Source organism: Fukomys damarensis, unplaced genomic scaffold (genome assembly GCF_012274545.1).
Source record: "Fukomys damarensis isolate Sample0158 unplaced genomic scaffold, DMR_v1.0_HiC HiC_scaffold_19, whole genome shotgun sequence".
Lineage (NCBI taxonomy): Eukaryota > Metazoa > Chordata > Mammalia > Rodentia > Bathyergidae > Fukomys > Fukomys damarensis.
Window position 1 is genome coordinate 54354934 of NW_022900931.1, and position 10932 is coordinate 54365865.

A 10932-nucleotide genomic window follows, 5' to 3' on the forward strand; every position below is an offset into this window, starting at 1 on the left:
CGAAAGAACCCATAAGTGCAGTAAAAGTGCTTATAATTGGCTCCACTTGCGGCTTCCCAGAGCACTGAAGTCTCTACCCCTCCATGGGCTTCCTGCCCAAGCCCCACACAGCAGGCAGAGGGCACAGCCAGGCAGCCACTTGCACCCCTCAGTGCTCTTGCTCCCTGCTTCCTTTGGATACTGGTACAGAGCTTTCCCTGTGAGTCCTTATTGTGAGCACACACAGTCAGCTGTGTCTAAAGTGTGGGTGTAAAAAGAAAGTTATTTTTGCAAAAATTAAGGTGAATGCTTTGGTAAGATTTGATAAATTCTGAATGGCTAAAAAAATTGCTTTTCAGTTTATCATGATTAGGAAAATTTTATAATATTGGGGGAACAAATCAAAATTTATCTAGGTATTCATTCCACTTTTAAATGCCTAAACCAATAGGAAGGTGTTAAAATGTACCCAGATCATGTTGTTAGTGTGATTTATGCAAGAAGTAGAACTGCAATCACTGGATTGTTATGCAGAGGAAAGTCCTTGGCTTCACATCAAAATATTAGAAAATGGGCTGGGGATTTAGCTCAGTGGTGCTGTGCCTGCCTCTCAAGCACAAGGTCCCCAGTGCTGAAAAAACAAAACAAAAAAACGAAAACCTCCTTTCTTGCGGGGGGGATGTGGCTCAGTGGCACTGCGCCTGCCTGGCAAGTGTAAGGTCCTGAGTTCAATCCCTGGTACCAAAAAAATTAGAAAATGAATGGTTAGGGGTGCAGCTCAGTGACAGAGCACTTGCCTCCTGTGTGCAAGGCCCCGGTTCCCATGCCCAGCACCAGGACAGAAATACATACATTATGCTTCCCTGTTTTAACCTGCTTAATTAAATGACCGTCTACTGGTAATAATCACAATAAAAATTCTATCCAAGTTGAAGGATCCCCATCACTTTTATTACAGGCTTTTGCAGAGTAACTGTTCATTTCAGATGTATTAGTTACGAGGTTAGTTAATAAGGAGTGATCTAGGCCATTTGCTGTCTCTTAAAGATGATTTTCCTGACCTGTGTGAGTCCAGTTCAACTTAGTAAATTTGTGTGTGTGTGTTGGGTAGGTGCTGCTAGGGACGAGGACATGTATAGATATTTCATCTGATCTGCATCTTTATTTCACAATTAACTGAATGTAAAAATTTTTTAAATGTGTATACTGATTCCACATTAATTTTAATTTTGGCTCATTCTTGACCAAAATTTACCTGAAGTAATATAGAAATATTTAATTTTTAAAATTTAATTCAGACCTTGGCATTCATAGGAAGATATTAAAGTTTTCTCAGATAATGTATCTTGGTTAATGTGCCCCCAGATATTTTGTACACGATAACCTTTTAGCCTAGGAGAGAGTGATTGTTCTTGGAAAAAAAGCTTTGCAGGTGAGAGTGTGGTTCACTCTCCTGTGGTAGTTGAGGTTCTGTTTTTAAAATCCTATGGGTAAAATCTTACAAAGAGCTTTTATAATTTGTTGTACTGAATTGTATGGAGATTATATACTAAATAAAGCTCTTTTAGATTATACAAAATGAGTGTCTTTCATTTCTTTGAGGGTCAAAAACCAAAGAACCTACTTTCCTGGGAAGGAGGGGTTGAGGCAAGATCTCACTACGTAGTATGGTCTGGCCTTGAACTCACTATGTAGCCCAGGCTGGTCTTGAACTCACAGTGATGCTCCCGTTTCAGCCTCCTGAAATCTGAGATTATAAGTGGGTGCCACCACATCTGGCAGGGACCTCCTTGTTGAAACGCATTGCATATGTGCAAAATAGAGTAAATCACTACAGATGGGTGTGGCAAAATCTTCACTGTATTTACAATGTTGAAGGAGTTTGTTTCTTCATGTGAATTTTTGTTCGATTACTGCTTGATTTTATTTGAATTTTAAGGTCATTGTTAGATTTCTAAAAAGAAAGTTGCTGTCGGTAGAATTTATCCTCAAAGATATAAGTCCTATTTGTTTTTACCTTAACAGTTTTATGTCATTACTGTCATTTTTTTGCAATTCAGGAGGATGGATAGTTTACATTTTTGGTAAGAGTATATAGATAACAAAGGCACTTGACTGTTGTTCAAGATAGAAGTTGACATTTCAAGCAGAAATGACCAGAAAGATAAACAGAAAAAACTGGCAGTGGGATCTCAAATATCTGTATGAATGAGTGGGTTATAATACAGGAAGAATCATAAATAATTCAGTTAAATGCAACTATGAATGGCCTGAACACGTAATGGATTGGCCTGAAACACCAGTCACTTGGTGGATGAAAGGCTTTTTCTCTGCCCCTCTCTTCAGAAAAGGTACCTAAAACTCATGAACTTTTCAGTTAATGTAGTATTTAGAAGTTTGTTTCTTAGGGTTATTTTCAAAATGCAGATAATATAACTAACAGGGTAATGTGAAATCAATTTGGTGGATTATAGCCAACATTTAAAAGAAAGGCAGGGAAGTAAGATGAGTCTACATGGTAAATGTGTTGTTCAGGTCAATATTTGTCTCAGTTATGCATGTATGTATTAGTGTATCAGGGACAGTACAAAATGTATTTCTTACTGTGGATTAATTCAACCTAGCCTTGAACGCACAGTGATCCTCCTGCCTCAGCCTCTGGAGGGCTGGGTTTATAAGCATGTGCCACCATACCCAGCACATTTGATTTTTAATTTCTTTTAAAATATATTCTGGGGGCTGGGGATTTAGCTCAGTGGTTCCAGCGCCTGCCTCTCAAGCACATGGGCCCGAGGTCGATCGCCAGTACCAAAAAAAATAAATAATATATATAATTCTGAAATATTTATAAGGCAAAATTACATATCCAGGATTTGCATCAAAATAATGGGGGCATCTAGATGAAATAAGATTAGCCATGAATGATATGGTTTAAATTACTTTGTACTTTTTCCTAACGACAAGAGGGAAACTAGAACCAACCAAATAAACCAGGAAACTAAGAAGACTTAAAATATAAAAATCTGAAATCAATCAGAAATAATAAAAAGGATAAATCAAAACTTTTTAAATAGATGTCTTGTAAATCTAACCAAAAAAATAGCAAAATTATAGAATATTAGGAATATGAAAGGACACAATCCAAAAATAGGAATGAAAAAATTACATGAGAATAATGTATGCAATTCTGTGAACAAATATAAAATTATAATTAGAAATTGCCAGATGGCCCTCAAAGAAATTAAAAACAAATAGATAAAACCTATGGAATACCTGACTAAGGATTCAGAGGTCACAAAGGACATTTGGACAAGACTACGGTGAAAATGTTTCTGAAGAAGAGCTGGGCACACGATGTCAGTCAGCAGTAGAGTACTTACCAAGCATAGGGAGGCCCTCAGTTTGATCTCCAGCAACATGGGAAGAGAGGGAGGGAGTCCAAATTTAACCTTTCTCAACCATTGAATAATAGGGAAAGCATTCAAGTTTGTTTCAGGAAGCTAGTCTGGTTTTAACACAGCAACTTGACTCAATAATGTAACGACAAATTATCACAATCTTTGTGGCTTCCAACAATACACACTTAAGATCAAGGTTTCCTGGGTCAGAAGTCTGAAGACAGGGCAACTAGGTCCCCTTCTGGGTCTCTCAAAGCTGAAGTCAAGAATCTCTAGTCCCTAGGGCCGTGGATTTAGCTCAGTGGTTCTGCCGCCTGCCTTGCAAGCATAAAGACCTGAGTTCAATCCCCCGTACCAAAAAAAAAAAAAAAAAAAAAAAAAGAATCTCTAGTACCCACCTGCACAATGTGTGACACAGGTCTGAGAAAAAAATACACTAGGAGAACTAAGAAAAAGCAGGGTTCCAGGATGACCAATGCCAGTGTAACCAACAAAGGCCCTGGCCAGTCCCAAGCACTGACTTTTATTGGCAGTCAGTTGGGTTAAAGGCAATGTGTGGTTTCTATGGAAATTAATGTAAATAAGGCTTTAAAGGACAAGACAAAGCATTCTTGAATTAGGAACAGAATAGACATGATGGTAATTAGAACATTGTCCTTCTAGTCAGAAGGTTTTAGCTGTGGAAACAAAATTTGGGTCTGAGTTACTTTGACATCGGCACATAGGCTTTGGCCATTTGTGGGTTTAACTCTTTATAGCCTGCTATGAACATAATCAATGTTATGGTCCTCTGCCCTCAGGATGTCAGCTAGGGCTACTTTCTCATCTGGAGATGAGGAACCTCTTTCAAGTTCACACAAGTTAGTGGTAGGATTCAGTTACTTTTTAACTCTTGCAGCATGGAGGCCACTAGCCCCTAGAGGCCACCTCTCTCCAGAGGCAGAAGCTGTGCCTCTTCACAGCCAAGAAGCAGCAGCTCCAGGAAAAGTCCACTTTCCTCTGCTAAGGGCATTTACCTGAGTATGCCAGATCTCCCCAGTATAATCTCAAGTTTTATTAACTTAGAATCAGTTGGTCTGGGACCCTGAATTATACCTGTAAAATCCCTTCCCCTTGGCTATGTAGCATAACCTAATCATAAAAGAGACATCCATCATGTTCAAAAGCCCCACTCACACTCAAGAGAAGGGCATGTTCATGTTCATGTTCACAGGGAGCATCTTAGGGAATTAGAATTCTTCCTACCAGATAGTTTAAAAGAATAATTGAGTATTTGGCAGCAACTAACAGGATTATAAAATGTCAGAGAAGAAAAGCTTACAAGGCGAGTTCCAGTTTCACCCTCACTTTCTCCTTTAGAGTCTTTTCCAAAAGATGACACAAAAATGGAAGCCAAGCAAAATATGGGAGCCTTACTGGAAGAAACAGATTGGAGTGCCGAAGCAGCTAGGATTTGGTTGTGGTTGGAGGGATTTGGCACTAGAAAGGGGGAACTACAACAAAGAAAACCTGAGAATTTCCCATTGGACCCATGGCCCTCACCTACACAGGCATGGCTTAGCAAAAGTGGCAAAAGGCTAAACAGATCAGAGGTTACCATTGCTGAGGAAACATTGAGATCAGGGTCCAGCCAGGACTAAGAGATCATCAAGAATCTCCCAGTCTGGAAAAGCTGTAACTCATCATGAGATTAGAGACAATTATTCACATTTCCAGCCAAAAACAAATATAAATCTGCTGTGGTGTTAGTTTTCCATCACTGTGGCAAGATACCTGAGATAATCAACATGTGAGGAAAGAGCTTTTTTTCTTTTTTGGTACTGGGGATTGAACTCGGGTCCTTGCACTTGCAAGGCAGGCCACCGAACCACTGAGCTAAATCCCCAGCCTGGAAAGAGCTTTTTTGGCGTAAGTTTCAGAGGTTTCCATCCATGAACACATAACCCTACTGATTTGGGTCATGAAGGCCCAGAACATCATGGCAAGAGCATGTAGCAGAGGATTCTTGTGGTCAAGAAGCAGAGAGAAAGGGGGAAAGGGCCAGGGTTCCAGTATCCTCTTGAAGGACACAATTCTGCTGACTTAAGAACCTCCTGCTAAGCCCCACTTCTTAAAGTTCCTGTCACCTCCCAATAGGACCACAGACTGGAGAACAAGTCTTTACTATGTGGGCCTTTGGGCAGTAGTTCAGATCCAAACTGTAGCAACCATAAAAGATGACAGCTTTATCCATGGCCTCAAATTATCATGAGAATTTTTATATATATTCTGTAGCACTCAAAAGTAACTAGGAACAATTTTTTAAAATATTGAACCAGTGGAAATGAAATGAAACCATAAACAAAAGATTTTGGAGTCTTAAAGCAAATTTTCATGTATAGTAGCTATGTCTACTATATTCAAGAAATTAAATGACAAGATGAAGAGTTTAGGTAAAGAACTGAAAAACTAAAAAGGAATGGAAATAATAGAACTGAAAAGTACAGCAAGAAAACCTGAGAATTTCCCATTGGAAATATTTTAACAATATTGAGTTAAAAAGCAAGTTAGATATAGCTAAAGAGAAAATCAATAGACTGGACAATAGTTTAAGAGAAAATATCCAGACTAAAAGATGAAAAACAAAAGGAAGAGCACGAAACACCTTCTAGAACATTCTGTTTTATCCTGAAAGTGTAACTGAAGTCCCACAAGGAAAGAAAAGGTTGGACCTGTAGGACTTTGAGGAAGCAACTTGCCTTAGTCCATTTTGTGCTACTATAACAACACCCAAGACTGGGTACTTTCTCATGACCAGAAATTGTATTTCTTCTTAGTTCTGGAGGCTGGAACATCAAGATCAAGTTGCCAGCATCTGGGGAGGCCCCTCTTCATCATAAAATATTGCAGAAGGGCTCATGTGTCCTTATAAGAAACTCTTTCCCGTGACAGTGCTACAAAGCCATTCATGAGGGCAGAGCCTTCATGGCCTAATCAGCTCTTAAAGTCCCTACCTCTTAGAACTAGCATGGTGGGTATTAAATTTCCCATACGTGCTTTTGAGGGAACATATTTGAACCATAGTACTACTTATATTCTTAGCTTCTGTGTTTTCTTTGGTAATTGAGTATGTAATCATCCCCCTATAGGTTTATTGAGTAAAATAAATGAGATAATATTTAAAGCTCTAGGCCCAATACCTTGCATATGGTAAACACAATAGATGGAAGTTACAGGACAGTATAATCATCATCATCCAACATCATCAAAACTGGAATGTGAAAGGAAAAAGTATGAAGAACAAAGTTACATGTGAACCAGACAGTCAAACCCCTTCAATAATTTCACGTTAACTGTCCATGCCATAGCAAATATCTTAAAAACAAAACAAAGACCAAAAGAACTTAGAAGATTAGTAGAACAGCTAATAAGGAAACCAACGCTTCCTGAAGTTTGACCCTTGACTTATAAATTCAATCAGTTCCCAAGGGCTGGTTGTAACCCAAGTTAGTTGTAAGTCAATACAACTGAGATCTGGATGTTTTACCTGGGTACACTCTATAGATAACAAGAGGCAGATGAATTTTCCATTAACCTCATTAACCCCAGTTGTTCATTTGTCAGGCCGATCATAACTTGAGGGTCCACTGTATTACACTGCAGAGTGGGGAGAGAGAGAGATGGAGAAAACATGCACGTGCCATGGGGGATAAAGAGTCACGGACAAAAACTTAGGCTGGTGGATTGATTTTAGAAGAGTTAGCACCACTGCTGAAGATAAATGTGCAGATTCTGCCAAGGTGCACAGATTCATGAAGAAGAAGTGGCTGATTGTGAATCTGCTTGAGAGAGAAAGTGAAGGAACATGATTTCAGGACCAGCACAGTAATTAGAACAGCAGTGTGCTAATTAAGGCTCATAAATTGAATGAAACTATTAGCATTTTCTCTTGCAAGAAAAGGTGGATCCCCCCCCCCAGGAAATGACACCTGTGAACAATTAGCTCTCTTATTATTGCTATTAAGATTATTTACATAAGATGCACTCACTTAGCACTCACTGCTGTTAAAGATTTTTTTTCCCAACCCCTAGTCTCACAGTTTCTGGTTAGGAAAATACTTTGGGGATTCTTGATAATTATTGATAATTAATAGCATAGCACAGATAGACATGACCACTATTATGGACCCCACTACACTGTTGTTTTACTGCCTTTGTGGGGAGTGTTTTTGTTTTCTTAATAGAAGAAAGGGGTTCAGGGGCCAGGGATTTAGCTCAGGGGTCCTCCCCCTGCCTCACAGGCGCAAGTCCTGAGTTTGATCCCCAGTACAAAAGAAAGGGGGGGATTCACAATCTTTGAGCATCTGAAGGAGACTGTTGGGCTGTGAACATAAGGAAAACAGCCTTCCCTGATGCCACCATCGGGGGCTCAGTGACCTGATGAGAAAACTTACCACATCTCTGCTCTGGGCAAGGGGGAAATCTGAGGAAGATATCAGGATAGGTTCATGATACAAACATGAATTTAAAAGATTCTATTATTGCCCTGAATAAAAATGGCTACAGTGGCCCTCTGAGGGTAAGAGTGCCAAGTAGAAAATTTCATATTGTGAGTTACAGAAAAACTAACCCATCAAGGGGAATTTTAGGTACACCTAACTGTATTTTAGACCTTTTGGGAAGGCTTACTTTAATGTCCCCATGGTTAAACCTGTTCAGTTGATGTGCATTGAGACCTGCAAGCACTGGGACCAATACCTTAATGTGCATGACACGCACACTCCACGTTCCCCTGGAGCTGACAGTGAAGAACACAGACATCAGATAAAAATACGGGAAGATGGCAAATGTCTGGGGAAAGTTAAAGTGCTGTGGTAGCATGTGACTGGGGTATATGTGGTACTTGGGATTGACTCACACTGAACTACGTCCCCAGACCTATTTTAATTTTTTATTTTGAGGTGAGGTCTCACTAAATTGCCCAAGCTGGGCTCGAATTCATGGCCTTCCTGCTTCAGCCTCCCAGAGTGCTGGGATTATAGGTGTGCACCACCATGCCCAGCTCACCCACTTGGTTTTAAGTGCTCAGAACGAGATGCTTACCCTAACTTGTGCCTCTCTGGCCCCGTCATTACTTCACTTCGATTAGTATTAACTTATGAACTCCATTCTCCCAGGCCTCTTCCTGTCTCTAGAATAATCCAGCTCCTGTCAAGGTCTACAAAGCTACTTTCCAGATAGCTCCACGGTCCAGCGATGGGGCCTTTATGAGCCAGCTGACTTCATGTGCCCATCCTATAACCCATGACTTTCTATAACAACCTGATCTTGTGGGAACAAACCAGGGTCCTGCAAGATCTACCTTAATCCCTTCCAGGGCAGTACCCCCGAGTGATCTAATTACATTGAGCCTTACCTCTTAGAGCTTCTCCCACTCAACAGTGCCGTCCTGTCACCAAGCTTCTGGAACATGTAGCTTTGGGAAACGAACCAAGCCATAGTAGAAGCTATGAAGACAGTAACATTTTTGTGATTGCAACAATTAGCTACGTAGAAAGACGGCTAAAAAAGTCTCCGGCTAAATTTGTTTTGTGTTTTGTTGGCTTTCTGACACAGGCTTTCGCTGTGTAGTTTAGGCTGTCTGGAACTCACTATGTAGCCCAGGCTGGCTTCAAACTCTCAGCGACCCTCCTGCCTCAGCCTGCTGAGTGCTGGAATCATAGGCATGCGCCACCATGCCCAGCTTTACAGTGAAACTGTATCAGGGCTGCCTTACCCAAAGAGGGCCACATTACCTCTTATCCTCTGTATACTTGGACATGTGATTCAGAGGCTCTAGTCAGTCTCCCCTGGCAACTTGTATTAAGAAGTCAGGGTGGCGGGGTTGCAGTGCATAGAGCAGCTCTGCACATCAGAGCAGACAAAGCCACCCTGCAGCCTGCAGTGAAGCAAACATTAAAACATAGCAATAGAGGTTGTGTGGCTCCAGTGAGGTAGGGAGAGGGACATTCATGATTGACTCACGGTCCCTCCAATACTGTCCTTGCTCACCATTCTTGGGTCCTATGAGACATCCATGTTATATTTCCAATAAATTACTCCTTTGACTTGAGCTAGTTTGATCAGATGTCTCCTCCTCCCTATAAGGAATGATTCCTGATGAAGGCAGCCCCCAGGCAGAGTCCTCATGGATCTGCTTTTCTTGGGGCAGACATCTGTTTTGTACTTTACTCTCAGAACACCACTTCCATAGCAGTAACATGGCATTTCTCACCTTGGGTCACGATTAATTGCTGTTTCTACCCTCCTTGCTGTGATTGGAAGTTCCTGAGTGCAGGAATGATTTCTTCTTCATGCACACGCCCCCAGAAGATGCTCAGAGCAAAAATGTACTAAGGGTGTGTTGCCTTGGATACCACGGGCGAGGTCAGGTTCAAGTGAGCTACTGAGCTATCATCAGCGAGTTTCTCCCAAGAAGAGGACCAAAGTGAGAGGAGGGACCAGGCTGCCTGGAAAATCAACTTTCCTTTCCTACTGCTTAGCAGATAAACAGACTCAAGGATTGTGACGATTAAACTTAAATGTCAACTTGATCAGCTTGGGAGCCACCTAGGAGATTGGTAACGCACATCTCTAGGTGTTTCTCTAGGATGGCTCATGGAGTGTGTGGCCCTTCACCCCTTTCTTTCTGGTGCTGTTCTGCTGCTGTGCCTCCTGGCCACACAATGAGCTAAGCAACTTCACGCCACTGTGTCCTTCTGCCATGATGTTCCTGCTTTGAAGCCAGCCAACCAAGGATTGAAACCTCTAAGACCATCAGCCAAATAAACCTGTCCTTGTTTAAGTTGTGGGCGTCAGGTATTTTGTCCTGTGATGAGAAAGCTGTACATTGTAAAAAGAATATATGAGTATGAAAACTACTAAAAGACCCTCAGGTCAGCAACCACCAAAAGAATTTGGTGGTGCCAGCATAAATGTATTTAAAGAAATTATAAGATGTACAAAAGAACCAGAAAAGTTGGCCCATAAGCAATAGAAACTGCCTATAACACAACCCAGATGTCAGATTTAACAAAGATTTCAGGGCAGCCACTTAAAATATTATCAAAGAAATAAAGGAAACAGTGCTTAAAGAAGAATAACAATGTCTCAAATAAAAAATATTCAGTGAAGAGGTAGAAATTATTTAAAAGAATCAATAGAAAGTCTAAAGTTGAAAAATATAAAAACTGAAATTAAAAAAAAGAAATACCTAGAGGGACTCCACCATAGATTTTAGGCTGGCAGAAGATAGAACAACAAGCTTAAAGGTAGATGAATAAAGATGATGCAACCAGAACACACAGAAAGAAAATGAAGAAAGATAAAAGAGTCTCAGAGACCTGCAGAACACTACTTAGGATACAAATGTGGGTAACTAAAGAATTAGAAGGAGGGAAATATATATATAGCTGCAAACTCCCCAAACACCATGAAAAATATTAATCTGCACATCTGAAGAACATAACAGAGTCCAAGTAAGAGAAACACATACAGGCATATAATAGTAAAAAAAAAAAAAAAAAAAAAAAAAAAA

The 10932-nt window shown here is 40.5% G+C and overlaps 1 long non-coding RNA gene across 1 annotated transcript in view; it reads right to left on the minus strand.

The window, feature by feature from the left end:
* Positions 1 to 8397: 8397 nt before the first annotated feature.
* The window catches only part of LOC104874023, an 11001-nt gene continuing 8466 nt past the window's right edge, over positions 8398 to 10932 (minus strand). The window contains exon 3 of the long non-coding RNA XR_783630.2: positions 8398 to 8863. This is a non-coding gene — a long non-coding RNA (uncharacterized LOC104874023). The remainder of the gene's footprint in view (positions 8864 to 10932) is intronic.